The 23851-nt window shown below is 38.4% G+C and overlaps 1 protein-coding gene and 2 long non-coding RNA genes across 7 annotated transcripts in view; 2 read left to right on the plus strand and 1 right to left on the minus strand.

Annotated features, from left to right (window-relative positions):
• Positions 1-23851, minus strand: part of SYT1 (synaptotagmin 1) — a 495552-nt gene that overhangs the window by 11475 nt on the left and 460226 nt on the right. The gene's annotated exons all lie outside the window — the stretch shown is intronic.
• LOC129145954 (uncharacterized) lies at positions 640-4131 on the plus strand. The gene is made up of 3 exons (XR_008552195.1): positions 640-763; positions 1909-1994; positions 4093-4131. It is a non-coding gene; the product is annotated as an uncharacterized LOC129145954 (long non-coding RNA).
• On the plus strand, positions 5162-16236 carry LOC119247476 (uncharacterized). 4 transcript variants are annotated; one of them, XR_005125761.2, is made up of 5 exons: positions 5162-5242; positions 7760-7788; positions 12211-12314; positions 12739-12862; positions 16072-16089. It is a non-coding gene; the product is annotated as an uncharacterized LOC119247476 (long non-coding RNA). The 4 variants fall into 4 exon arrangements; XR_008552193.1 differs by lacking the exon at positions 5162-5242 and adding an exon at positions 5270-5347; XR_008552194.1 differs by lacking the exon at positions 5162-5242 and adding an exon at positions 6974-7046.

The following is a 23851-nucleotide window of genomic DNA, read 5'->3' on the forward strand; positions in this document are numbered from 1 at the left end:
TTGGGGCGAGGGCCTCCCTGGTGGCGCAGCGGGTTGAGTGCTGCTCTGTGAGGCTGTCCACAGCCTCTTCAGCATGGGTTCGATTCCTGGCCGGCCAGGGAGATTCCCACATGGCGGAGCAGACCTCTCCTGCCTCACTTGCTGCTCCCCTCAGCAGTGTATTTCTTCAGTCTGCCTGTTCTGTTCCCCACTCTGTCTCTGGTGAATCCTCTCATCCTCTCGCACATCTGGCCTGTACCCCAGTTCTTGTATAAATAAATAAATAAACAAACAAACAAATAAATAAATCTTTTTTTTTAAAAAGATGAACTTTGGGAAGACTATGCACTTGTAATATGGGAGCTTCTTCCATTGCTGCTCCACATTCTAATGCCCGAGAACATTGTCACCCCCTTCTTCCCTTAGGCAGTTCTAATGTCAAATTATGCTATCTTCATAGAAATATAATTGCAAAACAGCTGGCTGTAAGCAATGATCCTTTTGTGTGAGATATAAAGGAGCCACTAAAGGCTTTTTGTCCCATTTACAATGAGAACTAGAAAGCAGCAGTTCAAAGCTGAATAATGCAAGTCGCCTGCAGTTTTCATTTTGGTAATTTTGCATAATTATACTGTCTTCTTTCTTAAATACCACAGTGACCATGGGCCCTCGAAACCGTGGCCTTTCCATTTCAACCAAAAGCTTCTCTTGATAAGAAATAGCCTCATTTCAGCTGTTTTGTTCAATCCCTTCTGAGTCAGTATGGAGTTCTGAGTAACTTCAGGTATTATTCCTTTGATGTTTTATTGTGTGGATGTATTCACGAAATTTTAAGTTAGAGTGATGTGTGAGGAATGTAATACTTGCATCAATAAGCATTCTGAATTTTAAGTGACCATAACCCATTTTAAAATGCTGTAAAATTTAAAGGTAACTTACTGGCTTATATGATGGGAAAATCCAAAAGTAGGACTGCATAGAAAAGATTATTAGTTGTCCCAGAAGCTCAATTCCCCCCTTCTTTTTTAGTAATAGAAGTCCTAAAGTTTTACCTGGGTATCAGTTTGCCCAGTTAGAAATATTTCTCCCAGATTTTCCTATACCTCAGTATGGTATAACAACTGACTTCTGACTATTGGATATAAATAGAAGTGATGTTTGTAAACTCTACAGCATATCCTTAAAGCAGTGGTGCTCTACACTGGTCTACTTTGCCCCATGCAGACATTTTGCAATTTCTAGAGACATTATTGCCAGGGTAAGTCCTGAGTTCACTCTGATGGAACTAGCAGAGGTGAAATATCTACTCTATGGTAATCCCTGTGAAGCAGACAATGTGATGAGCTACGTTGACTTTGTTCCTCCTTAATTGGAGGAACAGAGGTTGTCTTGTGGGCATCAAGGGTGCAGAGGCCAGGGATTCTGCTAAAAATACTACATCACACAGAAGAGTCTCCAGAAGTAAAGAATTATCACACCCAAAATGTTGATAGAGCTGATATTGATAAATCTTGGTTTAAAATAAGCTTTATGCCACATGCCTGCCATTCTTCCTTTCTTTTTTCTTGCAACTGAAACAAGGATGTGAAGGAGGGCAGTGAACTGATTTTTACCTTGTAATTTGAAGGCAGTGTTCTAAGGGGACAGAACAAAATAGGAAGATTCTGAGTCTCTAAGTGACCACACAGGCCAGAAATGCCTACCAATTTTGTCCACCTGCCTTTGGCTATGGGGGAGAAAAAGAATTTCAAATATAAATTCAATCTTTTTGGGCCACTGTATCTTGGAATATCTTTGTTATAGTAATTCAGTCTGTCTCTATCTAATACAGATTCAACATCAGCAAGTTTCTAGGTTTGACTATATCTTTTTTTTTCCTATGGAATCCTCCTCAAATTCCTCAAAAACTTTCTATATTTTCCTCTTAAGGATGCAAATGACCATACCAGCTACAAGTGTAAATCATCATCTTATACCATCCAACGGAAGAGAATGCCTACATCAGAATTGCCAGGGTAAGCCCTGAGTTCACTCTGATGGAACTAGCATAGGTGAAACATCTACTCTATGGTAATCCCTGTGGAGCAGACAATGTCATGAGCTACGTTGACTTTGTCCTGGGTCATGGATCCATCCATAAACCAATCAAGAGGACCAAGAGCCCTACCATTGAAGCTGGGGGTAGGCTCAACTTTAAGCACAAGGCTAAGAGGAGAAACACATGGTGGTTCCCCAAACAGGAATTAAAAGGTTTTTTCCAAGGGAGGGGAGAAATAGAAACTGTCAAACAACTAACCGGTGTTTACAGTTTCTTAACCTAGGGTCTCTAGGATCCCAGCTCTTTCAAAATTTGGAGGTATGTATACACTTGTGGTAGAGAGACATTTGCTTTCCACTTGAGATCAAGTTCCTAGTAATGAGCCACAAAATATTTGTCCAAAGTGATCCCAGCAGTAGCAGAGACAGCAGATTTGGGATTCATAGTTTCTTTGCCAAGTGCAGCTTTTCCTCATGCCAATCAATAAGCTCATCATTTAACAGTATACAAATAATTAAATAGTAATAAGGTTCACAGAGCAAACAATTTCCATCGCTGGCATTTACAACACACTTACTTGTGGGGATCTTTAATAATTTAAAAGTACTTAGAGAAGACTGCATTGAAGAGTTTATCTGTCTTTATAGTTTAAAATGTTCCCTGTAATGTTATAGTAAGGATCAGCATTAAAAATATATTTTGGGGAAATTTTCTATGTGAGCACACAATTTAAATATGAATTTACATTCGTTAAGTGCAGTGTTTGCTAGAAGAAAACAACATTACATAAGTGACTGCCACAGAGAAAACCAACCTCATTTTAATGAGACAGATCATAAAATAGCAAAGGCTGATTTAGTTCATTAATGGTGGCAGAGTGCTTTGAGGAGACAAAAAAAAATGCAAAGTGCTATTATTATGAATTAAACAGAAAGCATTTTTGTTCATGGTGGAGAAAGCTACTGAATTGCAATGGTTCTTTCTAATATTGCCAAATGGACACTGTGTGACTGCCAGTCACTTGACTAAAACATAGGAATGCCTATAAAACCACTGGAAAAGAAGAGTAGAGTAAAGGAATATTTGACAAAAGGGGTATCTTTACGGGCAGGTAAAAGAGCAGTTGAGGGTTTGAAGTCTTCCATCAGTAGAGGGAAGAGTCTAGTGTGTTTGCACAATCAGAATGTTTTGGGTTAAGTTTTTTTTTTTTTTTTTTTTGGTGGGACCCTCTCCGGTGGCTAGGGAACGAACTGGTGCTGCAGAGGCTGCGGGCAGCCTCGCAGCCCAGCGCTCAACCGCTGCGCCACCAGGGGAGGCCCTGGGTTAAGTTTTTTAATCTAAAGTTCTTCATCTATAATTCCATATTCTTTTCCATGTACTTTGGAAAGTCTTTTGGGAAGGGCAAACACATGAGAGAGGAAGTAGTAGTGATTATGCTTGAGTCTTTGATGACTACTAAGAGTTTGGTGGAATCCCCAAGAATAAACTGTTTGTATGAGCGGAATAACAAAAACACAAATGGTCAAATGATTCAGTAAAGCAAACAAAATTGCAAATGGCAAATTTGATTTGACTCTTCCTTGGTGAGCAGGAGACTTGAACCTTCATTTCTTAGTTATGTCAGATAAGAAGTCACTAGTTAAGTTTTTTTTAATGATAATATTTATCCTTTTTGTTTGATAAAATAACACTGGTAGCATTGTCACTGGGTATCATTACTAGGATTTTTTTTTTTTAAGATTTATTTTTATTTTATTTATTTATTTATACAAGCACTGGGTACAGTCAGAAGCACGGGAGGGTGAGAGAATTCACCAGAGCCAGAGCAGGGAGCAGAGCAGGCAGAGGGACCTAGGTACACTGCTGAGGGGAGCAGCGGGCTGCAGGAGAGGTCTGCGCGCCATGTGGGACCCTCCTCCGGAGGCCGGGGAGCAGCCAGGGATCGAACCGGCGCTGCAGAGGCTGCGGGCAGCTTTGCAACCCAGCGCTCAACCGCTGCGCCACGGGGGAGGCCCTCATTACTAGGATTTTTAAGCACATGTAATATGACAAGTGATGCTAATTCTTATCCACAGAGACAGTTTCTTGGCAAGTCAAAATGAGTACACAGTGCAAGCAAGGTGAGTACATAACTGCTCTTGCACATAACATGATGAACTGGGGTGAGTCCTCTTTAGTGGGGTTACCTCAGGCTCACCCACTCACTCTAGCAAAAATCAGTTTTACTCTCCTTAACCTCCTATTCCTCACAGATACTTGCTTCATAATGTCTTCTAAACATTCTGCCATCTGAGCATAGAAAGTTTATGGACTGAGACTGTCTTAGGATAATAGAAGGAGAGATTTGGAAATGTTTCCAGATGGAGTAGAGGAATCTTTCCATTTCCTCATTTTGCTCTGTTTTTAGGACTTGTCAACACTCTGGTTATATTTCTCAGGGAGTGAAGGAATGACCCTCAAGTTTACTTAGCTAGAAGCATCTCGGTGCATCTTCCTTTGCTTAAGAAAAAATTTCAGGGGCCTCCCTGGTGGCACAAGGGGTTAAGATGCAACCTATGAAGCTCACTGCAGCCACTGCAGCATAAGTTCGATCCCCGGCCAAGGAGGTGACTCATATGGCGCAGCAGACCTCTCCTGACTCGCCCGCTGCTCCCCTCAGCAGTGTAGTTCAGTCAATCTGCCTGTTCTGTTCCCCACTCTGTCTCTGGTGAATCCTCTCACACCCTACACCTCTGGCCTGTACCCCAGTTCTTGTATGTATAAATAAATAAATCTTTAAAAAAAAAGAAAAAAATCATTAATGTTTTTAGGAGGGTTTCTCTCCTTGCGCTGCACCCCTGATATTGTTGAGCCTGTGTACCTAGGAAAGGATGAACAAGACAGTTGTAATTTCCCTTTTAGAAAAAGAGAGATGATTTTAAGACTCAAAATGTTGTTGATAATATATATGTTCCCCCTTTGATTTCAGATTATACAGTATTAATAATGCATGTCCTGTTTTATTGTTTTTTTTTTAAACAAAATTTTGAACACCCTCATTGGTTGCTGTTAAGTTTCTTTATTTAAATGTTGATTTCCTTATCCTTCCAGAGAGAGATTTCATTTGGTTCATTAATGGCCAAATATGGTTCTCTTTCACAGAGCAGCAAAACTGTTTGCGATCAGCTGCTGCTCTGCATGTCAAGAAGATAAGTAGCTTTACAGGAGAGATCAACTTCTACCTTGGTAATGTGGTTTTCTTACAATATTATAGGGAGAAGATAAAAATAAACTATGGCTTCAATATTATACTGAATATAGGAAAATGGCATGAAGTAATAGGATTCTGAGGTAATTTTACTGCTTTTTAGGAAGCAAATTTGTGATTAAAGTCAATCACCACATATTTGTATTTCAGATCTCAGTAAAAACTCACAATAATGTTATTACATATTCTGATTTCTTTGGAATCAAAAACATCTAAGAGGCTTTATGCCTAAATCTGGGAGTAGTGAGAGTAAGGATATGAGTTAATCAAATCTTTATATAGAAAATCTGCTTCCTACAAAATGGTTTAACTCTTTACAAGACTCCAGAAAAGGCCGAGAGGTACAAATACAAAGGCTGGTCTTAATTTCCCCACATTTTCCATTGTCTTGAATCACAGACATTCTACTAGATTAACATTTCTCACCTTGATGACTTTAGGTTTAAGAGAAATCAGGTGGTTATTCCATTTTTCTTGATATTATTCCTTACTTCTGTAGGAAGACTCTTCCACTGGTTCAGTCAGCCAGACATTTACAGTGTGTCTATCATGTGCTAGATGTTTCTCTTTCCTCCTGTGTCCTGCTCAGTCCTGATTCCACATGCTTGACACAGGGTCTGGCACATGGTAGGAACCTAGCATATATTTGCCAAATGGCTAACTGAATCTGAAAAATAAGTACCTGTTGAGCCTTTGATTGGGGAAGGGAGGAGAAATATAGGAGAAATTGTTGGGGAAGGGAGGAGAAATATAGAAAACTACAGAGCCCAGTTTGTTCTTTGGAGAGCTTACAGTTAATTTGGGAAGAGAAGACAAAAGTTTTCTGACAGGTTAAGTTTAAATCAGCCCACATATTTTTCTAGTAGGAAAGATAGCCTAAGATGGTGTATGTTTTCTTGCTAAATGATTTGTATAGTGATAACTGTAAGAGGATTTCAGAGCAGACAGACACCCTTTACTTAGTTGGAAATTCTTGTTTGATTTCAAGTGTCTACATTTAAGGAGTCTAAACAAGTTTCGCAAAGAGAGAACAAACCTTTTCTTAATTCTGAAAATTATTTGCTCTCATATCTTCTCCCTTCACCACCACAAACAGATGTCCAATTTTGTAAGACATAAACACAGTTATGTTTGGATAGTTTTCACACTGATGTTGAGAGCAGCAGATAACAGTAGACCAATTGTCTTTCTCTGAACTTGTTTTTTCTTTGGCCTTTTTCAGTCTTCTTGTGTATAATGGAATTTCATGGTTACATTAACATGATTTTCATAAATATGTAGTCCATACATTTTAAGATGGCTTAAATGGCATTTTATGTGCTACACACACTTTTAAAAACTGCAATATCAGATCTGCTCCAGCCTGTATGTCTAAGCTTCATTAACCAAATGTAACTCCTTGGGTACCCATTAGCTTTGAGTACACATTGCCTTCAGGTGGTCCTACCTGGGGAAGAAACCTTCAAAGACCTGATGAATCATCTTAGCAGGGAACTTTGGGGTTTCAGGTACCCATTCCTGCTATATAATGAAGAGCTGATTGCAGACTCCAAATGAGTATGTTTTCTTGGGTTTGTGAGCTCCTTACTCCCTGGGGCTGTAGCTAGGAGAGGAATAGAGTGGGGCCCTCTAAACTCAGGTTTCCTTCCTATCTAGGTTTAAGCACAACACGGCATAATCTTTCCAAATTTTACAAAACTATTCTCAGGCACAGTGATGATTTATCTCACTTGGACTTCATGACCACCCTTATGGGTGGGTGTTCTGCCCTCCATCTCGCAGGTGAGCAGCCCGAGATTAAGTAATATTAGTTATCACAGAAGTCCTGTCACTTTGAACATTCATCCTAAGTCAACATTTGTAAACTTTAGACTATATATTTTATAAAGAGGGATGATTAAAATATGATCTAACTTCTTGTATTGCTTCGGTCCAGGAATTATGCTATAACTTAAGGCCCATTTCTTAGTTAGACTGCTAGACACTGAAGGATCTGACTTTCCTACCTATTTCACCAGCTTCACTTCTCAGGGTGCTCCCCCTTGCTGCCTCCACTCCAGTCCACCTTGGCTTTACCTTGAGTGCAGGCAGCTCTTCCTTCTCTGGGGCCTCATGCCTAGAAACCTCCTCTTTGTGTACCTACTCCATGCCTCTTTAATTGAGCTCAGCCCTGATGTCACTTCCTCATGGAAACTCTTAACTATCCATTTTAAAGCAGTTTTTCCTTTTATAATTCTCATAGGATGGCTATCATCCACTGAAATGATGGTAAATGGGGAAAACAGCTGATTTATTCAATAATCAATTTCCTCAGCTTCTAATAGCTAATAGTCTAATAGGTGCTACTCCAGATAGAATAGAACTTGACAAAACTTACCAGCTAGAATAATTGTAATGAGTCAATATATCACTTAACCTTTTGAAATTTGTGTAAGAGACACAATTGATGTTGCTGTTACAGGGTTGTAACTTTTTCCTTTTCTATCATTTTCTAGATAGCTTCCTGAAGTGAGCGGGTATGCAGGTAAACATCCTCAGATATAGGGCTATTAATGATTTGTATTGAGTCTCTAGTAGTTAAGAGCATAATTTATTAGAGGAGAAGGAATAAGCTATGGAATCATTTTTGGAGAAAAATTATTCCACATCATTTGTCAGAAGGTTGTGTCCTATTTGTATAACAAGTTTATCTCTTAGGCGGCTGTGAAATATTCTTTTTCCTTGAATAAATGCCTGTGGTCTGGATGAGGTTAGAACACTCTGTTCTCATTCTTCCCAGTTTAGCTTCAGAGTGGGAAGGTTTTTGGTGCTAAATGCTGAGCAGTGTCATCTTTAGGAGTGAAGATTAGGCACAGAGGAGGTATTCCAAATAGGTATTCCAAATTTGTAGAATTGTTGAGCTGAGTCAGGGATCTGATTATGAATTTTGTTGATGATTGGATAATTAAGGTTCCAAGTCTAGTTTCAAAAGGGTTAATTCTTTCTTTTTTTTTTAAAATATTTATTTATTTATTTATACAAGCACTGGGTACAGTCAGAAGTTCGGGAGGGTGAAAGAATTCACCAGAGCCAGAGCAGGGAGCAGAACAGGCAGAGTGAGGAAATACATTGCTGAGTGGAGCAGCGGGCGTGGCAGGAGAGGTCTGTCGCGCCATGTGGGACCCTCGCCCGGTGGCCCGGGACTGAACTGGCGCTGCAGAGGCTGCGGGCAGCTTCGCAGCACAGCGCTCATTGCGCCAGGGGAGGCCCTCAAAAGGGTTAATTCTAACCAAATAGTGTTGGATGTACATATACTTCAAACAATTCACAACTTGTACTTAATCTGAAGGTCATCTTAAAGGGACAGTTAAATATCTTTATTGAATAAGTGAATATGAGGGCAGACATGTTCTAAGAGAAGCCTACCATTTATGGGTGGTGAATTAAATGAAATTACTCCCTTATGCTTTTAGTGCCTCTTTTAAGAAATGGTACAAATGATCCAAAGGCCATATGCCATTAAATGATAGTATTGCTTTTTAGGAAAAACTGTTCCTATCCAACTCTTTTAGATGGAGAGGAGTCAACACTTTACAGATTGGAGTTAAAATTTAGCTTAAAAAGTATTGGGCTAAGCTAAATTTAGCTAAAAAATTTAGCTAAGAAATTGTTGGCTAAAATATTTCCCTTTCAAAGTGTATCTCTCTTTCAAAAATGTTGAGTTATAGCTGTTTAACTGAAAGAAATTTTTTTTACAATGGGATTTTCAACATGACTGACCAATCTAAAGAATTTAGTGTGGTAACTGCTGTGAATTTGATTTTGCCCTCAATTCAGAATAAAGTGATTTCAGGCATAAGGACACATCTACAGTACAGAAATTGAAAATAGAACCAATATGAGGCACTTAATCACTTTGACTTAGAATTCTCTGTGAAAAAACAGACTTGTATATGGTTTAAAAGGGGAGGTGCCTATGTAATCTTGTGGGACAGTCACTGCAAACATGAAGAAATGAAAACTGAGTTAGAACACATGGCCAGGGAGATTCTGGAAGTTATTGGAGGGCAAATTATATAATGAATCAGGTTTGCTGAGGTGTCTAGTACTTTGGGAGATGATATAAGAAGACAATTGAAAGGACAGACACCCTGCTAATTCCTCGGATGATTTTATTATGGGTGAGAGATGAGAACAGAAAAAGGATCACACCTGAAAATATGAGAACACATATAAAACTGACATGAAATATCATCTCATTGGGTGAGGAGGAGGAAATCATGCCTGCTTGTCCTCTTTTGGTTAATGTTGGCTTATGTTGTTATTGCGGCTTCTTTGATCATAATAAAGGTATAACTTTTATAAGGGCATGTTAAAATAAAACCAAACATTTCTTTTTTTTTTTTTTTTTTATAAGTGGGGCACGGGCCAGAGTCGTGGGGGGTGAGAAGATTCACCAGAGAGAGCGGGGAGCAGAACAGGCAGATGTACACTGAAATACACTGCTGAGGGGAGCAGCAGTCGAGACAGGAGAGGTCTGCCCATGTGGGTATCTCCCTGGCCTGCCAGGGATCGAACTTGCACTGCAAAGGCCACAGACAGTGTCACAGTGCTGCGCTCAACCCCCTGCGCCACTAGGGAGGCCCCAAACATTTCTTAAAAAAAAAAGACATTAGTTGAAGTATCAATCTCTTCTCTAAGGAACAGGAAAATGAAGGAAAAACAGGCAATTTAAAATCTTAAAAAGCCAGATCTGTAGACAATCACAAACACAAATTTCCCAGGAAAATTGGGAGGCCAAATAGAAGTGAGAGTGTTGACTTTGTGGCATAATTCTAAGGAAATCAAAATAGCTCTCAAGTAGTCACAGTTTATTTAGGAATTTATATGGCCAATCAATTGGTTTGTAAAAATCAGTCCTCACCAACCACTTGCAACCTCACTTCAGCACCCCTAGCAAATCCTCAGAAAACAGAGGCCGAGCAAGAAAAAGAAACTTTTCAAATGGAAGCTATGTTAACATTGCTGAGAAATCAATCCAACCATGGCTGTGCATTTCAAATTGTGGAAAGAGGAAAGATGTCTATATGTTTATGTCTGCTGTGGTTTGCACTGCCTGCTTTACTCTTGAAGCGCTTAAACACAACTGTCATTTCTCAAAAACCTTTGCAAATCCTAATAATGAACAAAACACCACACACATACACACAATCTATGACATTTGTTCATAAAGCCACTTTCAGGGAGAGAACATTCATTGGTAAGACTCTCTGTGGTTGGTTGTTTTCTAGCAATGCAGAAATTCCTCTAAATAGGTCATCATAATACTGATAATCATCTCCACGGTAACCAGCTTTTAGGACAACTGGCTGAAGATCACATTTCTGGATGGGGGAAATTACATTAGAGGCATAGTAGTGACACAAGAAGATGCAATCTAGTGCCATTCAAATCCCCTTATAAGTACAACATTATCAAATATTCTCTTCATAATCTGAATTAAGTAGTATTTATTTAAGAGGCCTTTGTAGGTTATGCTCAGTCTGTTACTGTATGCACTAGAAGGCACAAGTGCTTGGTTATTTCCTTTACTATTTGGAGTTCCAAATTTCTTAACATAAGCAAAATTGAGTCTCTGAAGAAGAGCATCCAATACATGGAGCTGGAAATGTATTCACAATAAAAAACACAAGTGCTTGGTTACTTCTTTTACTGATTAGCTCTAGGTGCTTGGAACTTTTTTTTAAAAAAGATTTATTTATTTATGCATACAGGAACTGGGGTACAGGCCAGGGGGCAGGGTGAGAGAATTCACCAGAGACAGAGTGGGGAACAGAACAGACAAACTGACTGAAAGACACTGCTGGGGAGCAGTGGGTGAGTCAGGAGAGGTCTGCTGTGCCATGTGGGTAGCTCCTTGGCTGGGGATCAAACTTGTGCTGTAGTGGCTGCAGGTAGCTTCACAGTACTGTACTTAACCCCTTGTGGCACCAAGGTGGCCCCAGTGCTTGGAACTTTTAAAGCTAACCCAAAGCCCATGTCTTGATAGAAGTTTAGAGATAGATATTTGTTCTCATTTCCTGTATGCCCGTCACTATCTGTATAGAGGTTTGACATATTTGGAGAGATATTGGTTTCTTATGGAACTGTGCAAGAACAGTCTTAAGCATGGATATCATGAAATTGAAGAACTCTTCTGACAAATGTGCTTTCTAGATAAGAGAGAATCTAATTTTTCAGTGTCTGGGGATAAGACTAAGCAACTTCTTAGAAGAACTTCAAAGTTTAAGTCCTTGAAATGTTTTTAGCCAAGAGTAACTGGCACAAGACCTAAACAAACCACTTCAGCTTTGTCTTGTTGTTTTTTAAATTTGTATTTTATGGACTTTGATAGTCTGAGGTAGATGTTATTTCATGGAAATTTCTTATTTGCTGATTATAAGGTTGGATATTTGGGTTGGAAGAACTAGTTAAGGCCTCAAGCTGCAGGTGACAGTGAAAACAATATAGAATCTTTTTCACAATTAAAAAAAAAATGAGTCAGTACAATGAGAAGCACTGGCTCCCTCCTCCCCCATAATAAATAAGCGACCAAATAAGGCAAGGAGTGTTACTTAATAATATGATACCAAACCAGAACAAAACATAGGAAGAAACACACAATCCTGCAAAATTCTAGCCAAGGAAAACAAAGATTCTGAAGTGACACAGTGCAGCACCCAACCCTGACCTCCTTCTTTGCTCTCTGAAGATTTATTGAATTGATGACTCCTAAAACTTTTACTGCTGTCCTCCAATCTGGAAAGAAAACTAACACATGACTATCCTTATTTCTCCTTTTGAATGAGGGGGTGCGTAGTTAGGCCAAACTGGGCTGTTTCTCTCTGATTTCATATTGTATCTGCAAAGATAATACAATAAATATAAACTTATGAGAAGGGGATTTTTGTCTCATTTGTTTACACAGCTGAAGTCCTAGTGCCTAGATCAGAATGCTTGGCAGTGACTAAGTACTCACTAAAAGTTTGTTGAGTGATTGTGGAAACAAATCTCAGAGTGCTTCCCTTCAGGGTGAGTATGATTCTTTTTTTTTTTTAAGATTTATTTATTTATGCATACAAGAGCTGGGGTACAGGCCGGAGTTATGGGGAGAGGGTTGAGAGGATTCACCAGAGACAGAGTGGGGAACAGAAGAGGCAGATTGACCAAAGTACACTGCTGAGGGGAGCAGCAGGAGAGACAGGAGAGGTCTACTGCACCATGTGGGTTAGCTCCCTGGCCTGGGATTGAACTCGTGCTGCAGTGGCTGCAGATAGCTTTGTAGTGCTGAGACTTAACCCCTTGTACCACCAGGGAGGCCCATGAATATGATTCTTGATTTGAAGGAATGTGTTCAAAACACCTATCAAAATCACAGAAGCTCTGATTCACGCACATTTCACACACACTAACAGAACTTTCCCTTCTTGACCCCTCAATTTAATCTGTATTACAGTGCATGGTACTCAATACCAATTTCTCAAACCATAACTCAGGGGGAATCAAGTCATAGTCAGTGGAAATGGTGTCAAGAAGATGACACTATACAAGGAGAAGAAGGTCTACATAGAGTCATTCAGGTATGAATAGACTGAGGCAGGGAGGGATGGTGACAAATACCCAAACATACTAAGGCTATGCTTCCAAATGGAAACAAGCAACACTGAGCAGCTCTTAGAAGAAAGGAACATACTTGCAAAATGATGATTTAAAAAAAAAAACTTTCTTAAAGAAAACATAATCCAAAAAAACACAACAACATTCCTTACAAAGAGCTTTTGTACTATGAATCAAATTAATGAGAACATGAACTCAGAAAAATATGAGCTTGAAGATGAGATGATAGAACAACAGGGAAGTTACAGAATTAAGGAGGTGGAGGACAAAACAATTTTATAGAACAAATAAATAAATGTGACATAGCAAGGAGCAATATAAACGTGGCTACAAATAAAATTACTGACCTAGAAGAAAGGCTTGTAAATACAAGGAAACTAAAGGAATAAAAGATAATAGACTGGAGTTCCACATTCCTTAATGTTAGCAAAATTGATATCCCTGCAGAAGAGAATTCAACAAAGGAGCAGGAAACATATTCATAAATACCATACAAGGAAATTTCTCTAAAGACAAGTATAATGACATCTGTAGACAAAAAGATGTTCTGGATATATTAATAACAGAATGCTCAACAATACAAGCATAAATCCCACCTTGAATCACTGAAATTCAAGAATAAAGACATGTCTTAGGCATTGGAGCAGATTTAAAAAAATAAAAAGCAAGTTAGGTTGGCCTCAAATGTCTCCACAATAGCAGTTATGACACAACATGTCAGTAAACTTCAGTCAAGGATGATACATAATTGGGCCTCTCAGATTCCTGGTCTCTGAATAGGAAGGATAGTGCAGCCAACCTAAAGTCAACCTACAGCAGTCATTTCCAAGTTGTCTTCTGAATTCTAATCTTGTGAGTTGTTCTATAAAAAGGGAACTAAGGACAAACCATTTGGAAACACAGAATCTCTAAAAGTTTTCCTTTATAATACACATCAGCATATAAGTGACTCCAAGGCATTTTTTATTAGAGATATTCGATTATCTTTTTTTTTTTTTTTTTTTTTTTTTTTTTGTGGGACCCTCGCCAATGGCCGGGGATTGAACTGCCGCTGCAGAGGCTGCAGGCAGCCTCACAACCCAGCGCTCAACCGCTGGACCACCGGAGAGGCCCTCAATTATCTTTTTAAAAATATTCTTTAACCCAATATATCCTTGAAATAAGTTTTACTCTCCAGGATACCTATTAACATCTTGCTAAAACGTGTTTGACAGATACATTGGAGAAATTTTAATCTACTATGTTGAAGTGGAAAAAGATTTAATAACTCAAAACAGTAACCAATACAAAAATGATTCGTATTTTTCTATTTTTCCCCCTTGAGGATAGCAATACTGTTTTATTATGCATTCATTCATTTTAAAGAAATCTTAAAATCCAGTTCCAGGAAGGAATAAGTACTCAAGCAAAGTGCTGGTTATAGGATCACTTTGAAAGTATTAACAGTAAACTCCCTTCTGAAGCAGTCATTTACATCTTTTTGCGCAGCTCAGTTTCACATCTGCTTTGTTTAAAGGAATGTATCTTTGAAGGCTGCATTCCCACCATGAAGCACTGGACATGACAGTACTTCAACTCAATACAAAATGAGAAATTCGAGGAGGTATACTGAAACTGAACACTGTTTTTCTTCCTTAGGAACCAAGAACAGTGTAACTAGGGAAGCAAAGGAGTAAATATCTTCTCTTCCAGGAAACAAACAAACAAACAAACAAAAAAATACACAAAACCTCTACTGCTTTGCAAATACCTTTTCCTTCTCAGTATTTCTCCAATTTACATAAGTGCCAATCCTGGTAGTGTGCAATGACTTCTAATTAGGTTACAAACCACTGCTTTGGAACAGTGGAAGACTTTGCTGTCTACTCACATCCTCCCTTATGCTGCTTTGAACTGGAAAAAGGATTTTAATTCAAGAGTGACTTGTCTTTATTTCCCTCCCATTTTGTCAGAAGACAGAATGTGCCAGGAATGTTGAGTGAAAACGGAGAGGGAGTGTTAGCTTTTAGATACTATTATATTTGTCTGTCTTTGTAAGATACCACCACTGAGCTGATTGAAGTTAGCAGTGGATAGAGGAGTAACTAACTTAGAGGAGGCCAAAGGATTTGAAGGAGTTAAGGATAGAACCCTTACACTGGATTGCAATGTAAATGGCCATAATTACCAGGGAGTACTGCCCTCCACAGGAATGTTAGGGAAAAATACCAGTTAAAATGGGCTAAACATTGAAAAGTCTAACAATATCAATGCTGACAAGGATGAAAATAATAGAACTACTCATATACCCTACATGTATACCCTGCATCCCAGCAATTCCATTCTTATGTAAGTATCTTAGGGAGATTCTCCCACACTTGCATAAGGAGATATGTAGGGATATGCTCCTTGCTGCCTTGTTTGTGACAGCAAATATTTGGAAACAACCCAAAAACCCATCAACAGAGGACTACAAACTTCAAACAGGGTATATTCCTTCCGTGGAATACTATATAGCCATTAAAAAGTAACAAAATTAATCAACATGGAGATACCTCAAGAAGATTATATGGAACTGAATCACATAATATTGTAAACTAATGTTACTCAAAAAAACTAATGAAATAATCTTTGCAAACATACAATACAACATTTTAATTTATCTTCACAAAAAAGAATATAATTTGAAGAGAAAAGTTGCATAAAGATACATAATATACTACTTATATAATGTTTAAAAACACTTAAAACACATAGCGTATATACCATTTACTAATCTGAAGCATGTCAAGATAAGACTGTGCATGCAATAACAGCATGCGTAGGGATGATGACCATAAAACAAGAAAAAAGGCCTGGGAATCACAAACCTCAAATTCAAGATAGCAGTTACTTATGAGGAAGAAGGAGAGGAAAAGAACAGGGAGGGATATGCAAGGTGTTTTGATTATATATGTTGTTTCATTTCTTTTGTGAATTGTGTAATCATTGTATTATATTTGTTATTATAAGACAAAAATAAATATAGGAAATATTTTGCTGAAAAAAATAAAAAGCTCTACTTCAGCTTCAACTGAAATTTATGAAGTTTCTGCCATGTATCTAGCACAGGAGTCTCACCAATACTGGAGGAATCTGTACTTATAAGTGTAATTGAATCTCATTATTTTGAAACATGTGCATTGTACCTCAGATGCAGCTTGGACGACCCCACCTGACGTGCCAGTCACTTATGTTCCTACCTGATCTCCTGAGGGTGCTGTGAGCTCACTACCGTGCCTGATGGATGTGTGGAGCGAGAGTGCATATGGAAGGAGGATCATGCAAGGTAGATTATACATGGACTTCTAGAAAGGGAATTGAGTTGATTTGGAGTTCTTTAAATAAAAGCAGCTTTCTGCTTTTTATGCTTCACATTCTCAATTCTTAACAGAAACTGTGATTGGATGTGGATGCAAGTAAAGAAATTCTCAGCTACATACTCATCAGTGCATGTGGCATGAAGAAAAAGGCAAAAATTCCTAAATTGGTTTTATTTGATTATAATGTGCAAGATTCAGAGGTCTGTTGATTAGAGTGCGTAAACTGAGGCTAGATGTTCACTTTTGAGGCACCTAGAGTGGCTGTTAAGCATCCAATGAGGCCGCAGCCCTTATCAGTGGCTGTCAATTCCAAGTCACTGGAAGAGTTTGATAAACTACACACTCCTTGGACCCACCTCTGAGATTCTGAATTATTTGGTCCTGGATGGGTCCCTGGGTGTTCATATTTAATGCACAGCACTTCTCAGACTGTTCTAATATACATTCAGCTTGAGAACGCAGCAGCTGATCCTATCTTTGTGGTGTGACATACCCTTGACCAATTTTCAGGGACACTGGTTATCTCCTCAGAACAGTTACTGCAGGTCCATCCTGTCACACTTGTGAGTTGAAGGAGAAACCGTGGACAGTATGTTGTCTCTTCTGAATCTCTATTCATATGAATGTTTATAAATCCCTTTGAAGTGTTACTTCTTGCCCAGATACTCTGCTGTGTTTTTGCCTTTCTTCATTCTTTTGTGCAAGACCAAGACATAGGGAGGGGCATGCAGCAAGGTTGGGGGAGAGTAGAATCCCCCTGCCCCTACCCCCACGTCCCCGCCCCCAAGCTACAGAGATAATCCATTTGTAGGTCAGACTCAGCTAGTCTGTAGATTTACAAGCTGGTTTAAAGAATCATGAATCAAGTAGTTCTAGGCGTCTTCTTTCCCATTTCTACCCCCAGCCCCACTGGAGATATTGGCAGTAACACATGACTTTGAGAGCTGAGCATGTAACCTCCCAATCTAGCAGAAAGATCTTTTACAACAACTCATCAGACATTCACTCAGGCACTGCTATAGAAACCTTTGCTAATTTCTGTTCAAAACACTTTTATGGAAGGCCTATTTACTGGGGCCCTGTGTTAGAGCTGGGAATAAAACAACAGTTATGGTTCTAGCTATTCATGATCCACAGGTGGTTAGAGGGGCAGAGTATAACCAAGTGATTACAACAGAGAGTTAGCAGAGAGAAGGTTCTGTGTAATTCCACATACAGGTTATAAAATTAGGAAAGCGGAAGCATTGTACAGATCAGCTTTGTGGGGGAGGAGTTTTTCACAGAGGGAGAGAGGACAGAGTTAAGTTTCAGAGTCTCATCAAGTGTGTTTTGAGCAGCGTCAGAATTACCTGGGACCTGTAGAAACTCAGGCCTCATCCTAGACCTGCAGAAACAGAATCTTCATTTTAACAAGATCCCCAGGAGAGTCATCTGCATATGTCCAGCTGGAAAAGTTGGAGGATGGACTAGGGGTTCTCCATGTTAGAGGTGGTGAGTTGACCACTAAGTGGAGTAACAACATCCACAAAGAATTCCATGTGTGAAAAAGCGTGGCGTTATTTGGGCCTGAGTCTAAGGTTAGTGAAGAACCAAAGATGATGCCTGGAGAGGCAAGTTGGGCCTTGTCATGAAGCAGCTTGTAGAGTATTCTAGGGAATGTGGATTTCATCATGAAGACCGTGAAAAACTGATTAAAGCCAATTAAAGATTTTAGATAGGAGAGATGCACAGTGAGGTTTTGGCTTTAGGAAGTTGCCATTGGCAGACAGGAGATGGGAGGAGCCCAGGGGCCTGACTTCGGGTGTTGCCATCACTGGACAAGCAATGAGGACCCAGACCTAGGTTGACCCCAGACAGGGGGGCAGAGGAGATGGGGATTATTCGACCTCTGAACAATAGGATTTACTACTACACAGCCATCCACATCTCCTTGAAAGTCCTTTTAGACACATATTTTATGTTGGCAGAAGAAAAGCCAATACATAAGCAAACAAAAAACCCAAACTCTCAGATACTTAATCCTAACTAACACTAAAATTAAAGAAAATACACCTCTGAGGAAAAAAAAAAAGAAAACACAACTAGAAGGAAAACATAGGTATACGTGACAAATTGTAGAAGCAGAAAAGACAATGAAAATGTTCCTTGTTTTGGAATGCATCAAATTGACTGACAATTGATATATGCTTTACAATTTAGATTAAATTAAACTACCATGTTGCTGTTGTAAAATATTGTAAAAAGCTTGAAAAACAGAAAGAGCACACACACACTCAGATATATTAGGATTTTTGCCATTTATGTCTAAGTATTTAAAAAGTGGTTTTGTTACTGACCAACAAAGGAGCTATTCTTTTTACTTTTCTTTGAAGGTGCAATCATTTTCTAGAGAATATTGTACCTTTTCTACATCCTTTTTCTTATCAATAACACATGTATAGTAGAATTTGTTAGTTCCAAACTTTTCTTTATGAGCAGAAATAAATTTCTAATAATTTTCTGCCTGAAATAGTAACACAAGTGATTGTTTTTTACTCATTCTCTTAGCAAAATAATCGGTTAAGTCTCTCTCCTTTCATTTTTAGATTTTTAACAAATAACATAAATTATGTATGAGAAGGCTTAGTGCAATTTTAATTACATTTAAAAAAGATATTTGATAAAATCTGAAATTGAATTACCAATGTCATTTTCCAATCAGTCATATTTTTATATCTTTTAAAATGCAGTGATCATCTGTTATTTTACTGCAAAGCATGCTATAAACCCAACCTTTATTTAGAAGATTTGTATATCTATAAACATCAAAATGGTAATGAAGATGGAGTTGTATGTTTCAGAGAATCACATTAGGTGAAAGCAGAAAATAGAAAAGGAGATGAATTTTTGGTCTGCCATTTAACCATATAGTAATCCCCTTTCTCAAGGCAAATCCCTTTTCTTTCAGGCAAATACCTACCATATCTTTTCTTTCATGAGACAAAAATGATCACATGACTGCCACTTGGTTCCTTGCTTCAATTTCCTGAACTCATTTCTTTGCCTTGTTTCTTTCTGTCTACCTCCCTGACAACAGCAGCTCAGACCTGGTCTTGTTAATTTGCTTTCTCAATAGAATTTTCCCTGGGTTTAGAATGGAATCTGTGATAACATTTACATTCCAGAGAGCTAAAACAAAAATGATTCTTTATTTTTAAAGATTTATTTATGTATGCATACAAGAACTGGGATATAAGCCAGGGTTATGAGGGGGTGAGAAGATTCACCAGAGACAGAGTGGGGAACAGAACAGACAGAACTACTGAAATACACTGCTGAGGGGAGCAGCGGGCGAGACAGGAGACGTCTGCTGCACCATGTGCATCAGCAACCTGGCTGGGGATTGAACTCATGCCACAGTGGTTGGCTATAGCTTGATAGCACTGAGACTTTAATCCCTGGGCCGCGAAGGAGGCCCAATGATTCTTAATTTAGATGGGACCATGCCACACCACATGTTAGCTGCACTACTAATACAAACTGCTTTGAGACTTCCAATGCTCAGAGAAAGTTGAACTTGTACGCATGACTGGGATTTTAGTCACAAATGGGTAGGCTGACTGTGAGACTTAACCTTGCAGACCCAGTTCTGTGGCAGCACAGCTTTATAAGCAGGACCTAAGCAAAAAGCTGTCCTTTCCATTGACAGTAAATTGGAACAAAGTCTTGGGAGAATAATCGGCAACATCTATCAACAACTAAAATGTGTATTCCTTTCCACTTATGGATTCTACTTAGAGACATTTCCACTGTAGGTTCCCTTGCCTAAGTACCCAAAGATATATCTACAAAAAGATTCAAAACAGTATTGTTTTTGAAGGCAAAACACTATATACAATCTATATATCTACTATCAGGAGATGCTTAAAAATATTATGGCCCAGTCACCAGAATGGAGAGGTAGCCACTATTTATGTGCTTATACAAAACACCTAAGTGGCAAAGCTAAGGGATTGTTTGTTGGGGCTTTAGTGTTGTCTACTTTCCAGCACCCTCATTTCTTTGATATGGGTAACTGATATTTTATGTGATTAAGAAGTATTTTACAACAGAGCTTCATGTCTTTCCAATCAGACTGCCCTCTCTGAGTCGCTATCACTATAGCATAGTTATGTGGATAAAAGGTAAAACTGTATGATAACATGTATAATAGCATGGAATATATGCATACAAATGCATGAACACATTTTTGGAAGGACACACTTGAAACAGTTTAACAGTGGTTATCTCTGGCTGGAAGGGTTGAGTAAGGGGTGGAGAGAGAGAAATTATAATTTTGATCCTTTTTTACTGCTTTGCAAGAATATAGATTACTTTTCTAATAATAAAGAACTTTAAACAAGTAAATAATTCTACATAAAAAAATAAGATGGAAAGTATATAAAGACAACTGAAATGGGACAATTATCTATTTGGGCGTGGGCACCCTAATAAGAATCTGCAAAAAAAGTCTCTATATTTTTGGTGGTGGTCCATAAGCCCAGAGACTTGTCTCTTTTGCCTATTACTGTGTCCCTACTGAAGAAATGGTTCCCTGGAGTCCTACTACCACTTCATTTTTCAGGACTTAAAGGTTATATCTTAAGTATGGCAGGGGCAGCAAACATCACCTCCTTCAAGAAGCTTTCTATTATTCTCGTAGCCCTTGCTGGTATGCCTTCTTTATACTCCTATTACAAAAAATTCACTGCTTTAGAGTAGGTGCCTATTGCCTTTATTCATATTGATCGTATTCCTTTTATCTCCAGGCAGTTGATGGCAGGAGGTCTTCAGTTCAATTACAGTTGTTCCCATCTTAGTGCTTCCTTTGTTGTTCTGCAGATATACTGATAAGGAGTGAGAATTTTACTTCTCTACTAAGATTGCAGGTATGGGACCTCTTTGCAGTAAAGAAGATCACACAGAGTGTGCCAAATTGCATATAATGGAACATTCCTAGATTCTAGCTGCAACTCCCCCTAGGGAGATTCCTGCTTTAGGATAAAGTCCCACTTTTTTTGCATGAAGCACAAGGATCTATATACATTTCACCCTGTCAACACACACACACACACACACACACACACACACTGACAATTCTAATTTGTTGTTTTTTTTTGGTATATACCCACACTCTATCCACCAAATTACTTGTCTTCCTGGAATGCATAATGCATTCTTACATCCCGAGAATAATTGGTACCAACTGTGGTTCAGTGGTATTCAGAAGTAATTAACCCATATTCATTTTCTCCTTCTTTTGCATTTTGATTTAATGATGCTTGACTCTAAATAGTTTCTCCCATGGAGGGAGAAAAAAAGACTCCAGCAAGACAGTTGGAGAAGGGTCAAACCCCAATGGTGTCTTACAATACTATGGGCTTGTCATGTTCCATGTTATTGCTCACTAAATTTTCACTGGGGTGTGCTCCATGTGAGTCACTGTACCAGGCCTAGCTGAAATTGTAAACAATTAAAAACTGCATATTTGCTTTCCTTATATATATGGAAAAGAATTGTTAGGGTTCCTGAGAAAAAGCAGTAGTTGAGATTCACTGTTTAATTTTTGATTTTGCTTGTAGAGGATGAAGTTTATTTTTGTTCTTCCTATTTTTAGTTTCACCTTAATATTTATGCATATAATTATCTGAAATTTTGTCCCTGCGATCTAATTGGGAATTATCCTGGGGTGTTCAAACTATCACTCACATTAACTCTTAATTTACTAATTGGCTTTTGGGCACAATGAAAGGATTAAGAAACTGCAGAGAATAAATTCAGAGCAATTTTACTGCAGGTAAGTAAGAAAATATATCAATCCCATTCACAGAGTGCATGTGTCTAAGGTATTTGAAGTTCTCTACTTCACAAACATCAGAAGATGAAACAAACAGCTATTTGACTGGCATGTTGTGATCTGGTTACTTACTGTATATCACCTTGGCTCCAGATGTAGTGAAATGTGACATATCATCAGATATTTAAAGGCACACCTTTTTTTTTCAGCTCAGTTACAAATTTAGATGGGAAATATCCTGTTTGGTATGAAAGTAGTTGAACAGATAGATCTTGTGATTCACTGACTGCCTGAATTAAATTTGAACCCCTCTGAATATTTTTGCCATTCTGCTGAGACAAGAGCTTTGACAGTTAACATAAGGGAATGGCTGGGCTGGGAGAAAACCCATATAGCACATACTAAGCATTGTCCTTCAGGCTCATTACCACTTGAGCCAATAAACCTGGTAGTAGCTTGTTTCTTAATAGTAGAGGAACAAATTGGGGTACCTTACTTGAAGTAGCCAGCCGGCATCTTCATTGAGTGCCTCCTGAATTGGAAAGATAGTCTCTCCTTTTAGTTGCCATTCATGAGTCAGCATATATGACACCTTAACAACCTGCTCCTTGTTCAGATTTGAACCCATGAACTTTTTTCTTTCCTGTCAAATCTCTTCACAATAACAAAGAAGGCTAAATATAAGCAGGGGGAAATGTTCAAATTTCATAGTACCCAAGGAAATACAAGTAAAAATGAGATTCCATATTTTGGTCTATTAAATTGGCAAAAGCAAAAAAAAATTATAAATTTCACTATTGGTCAAAAGGCACAGTCATCTCAGGTGGGAGGGTAATAATGTAAAATGTACTAGTCTTTCTGGAGGGAATTTGGTATAGCAGAAAGTTAAGATATGCATATTCTTTGATCAGAGAACCTACCTTCTAAGAAAGGTAATTGAGGATATAAGGAAAGACTTAGTGATAAAGATGTTAATTGTGGTGTGGTTTGTAATACTGGAAAACATGAAATGACTAGAGTTCAACAATTGGACACCAAATAACAGAATTATGTAATGATCATATTGTGGCATAATCTGTAGTCAAATAAGACAATGTTGAAGAGATTATTGATGCAGAAAAAGTTCATAATAATATTTTGTTAAAAGAGCAGATTAAATATTAGTATGTTTTATATAGTCTAACTTTATTAAAGAAAGTATACCTACATGTATATACACATCTGGCTAAAAATAGACTTGAAACTGTGTATCAAAATATTAACATGACTGACTACTGGGTGATAATTTTAAGTTAAAGTAGACATGTTCCAATTTTCTGCAGTTTAGGACTTTCTGTAATTTATATATTTATGTTAGTGAATCAACAGAATGACTTCTAATGATAAATTAGTAAGTATAAAAATGCATGGAGAAGCTAAGTCAGTATGTGACCCTAACAATGATAGCAAGTCAAGGGTTCTGTGAATCTAATTAGGTTAGAGACTGTTTATTGCCTATTTCAATATCCATTTCACCCTTTGCTTCAGTTTTAACACACAGTTTTTAGCTGGGTACATTGTTGCCCAGATAAAGATGGCAATTGCCAATTTTCATGCAGGTAAAGTGTTTTAAAACTAACTTCTGACCATTGATGTAAGTGGATATATTGTGTGGAACTTGAAGAACTTCCATGAAGGGGCATGGGGCATGGGTTCAACCCTTTATGTTACCTTTTTCCTTCTCACGCGAATCTATTGGCTGGACCCTCTCTCTTTCCCCCCACAACCCCGACATACAGGTAGATCCATCTCATGGA

The sequence above is a fragment of the Talpa occidentalis genome, unplaced genomic scaffold, assembly GCF_014898055.3.
Source record: "Talpa occidentalis isolate TD23 unplaced genomic scaffold, MPIMG_talOcc4v2.1 talOcc4.16, whole genome shotgun sequence".
Classification (NCBI taxonomy): Eukaryota; Metazoa; Chordata; class Mammalia; order Eulipotyphla; family Talpidae; genus Talpa; species Talpa occidentalis.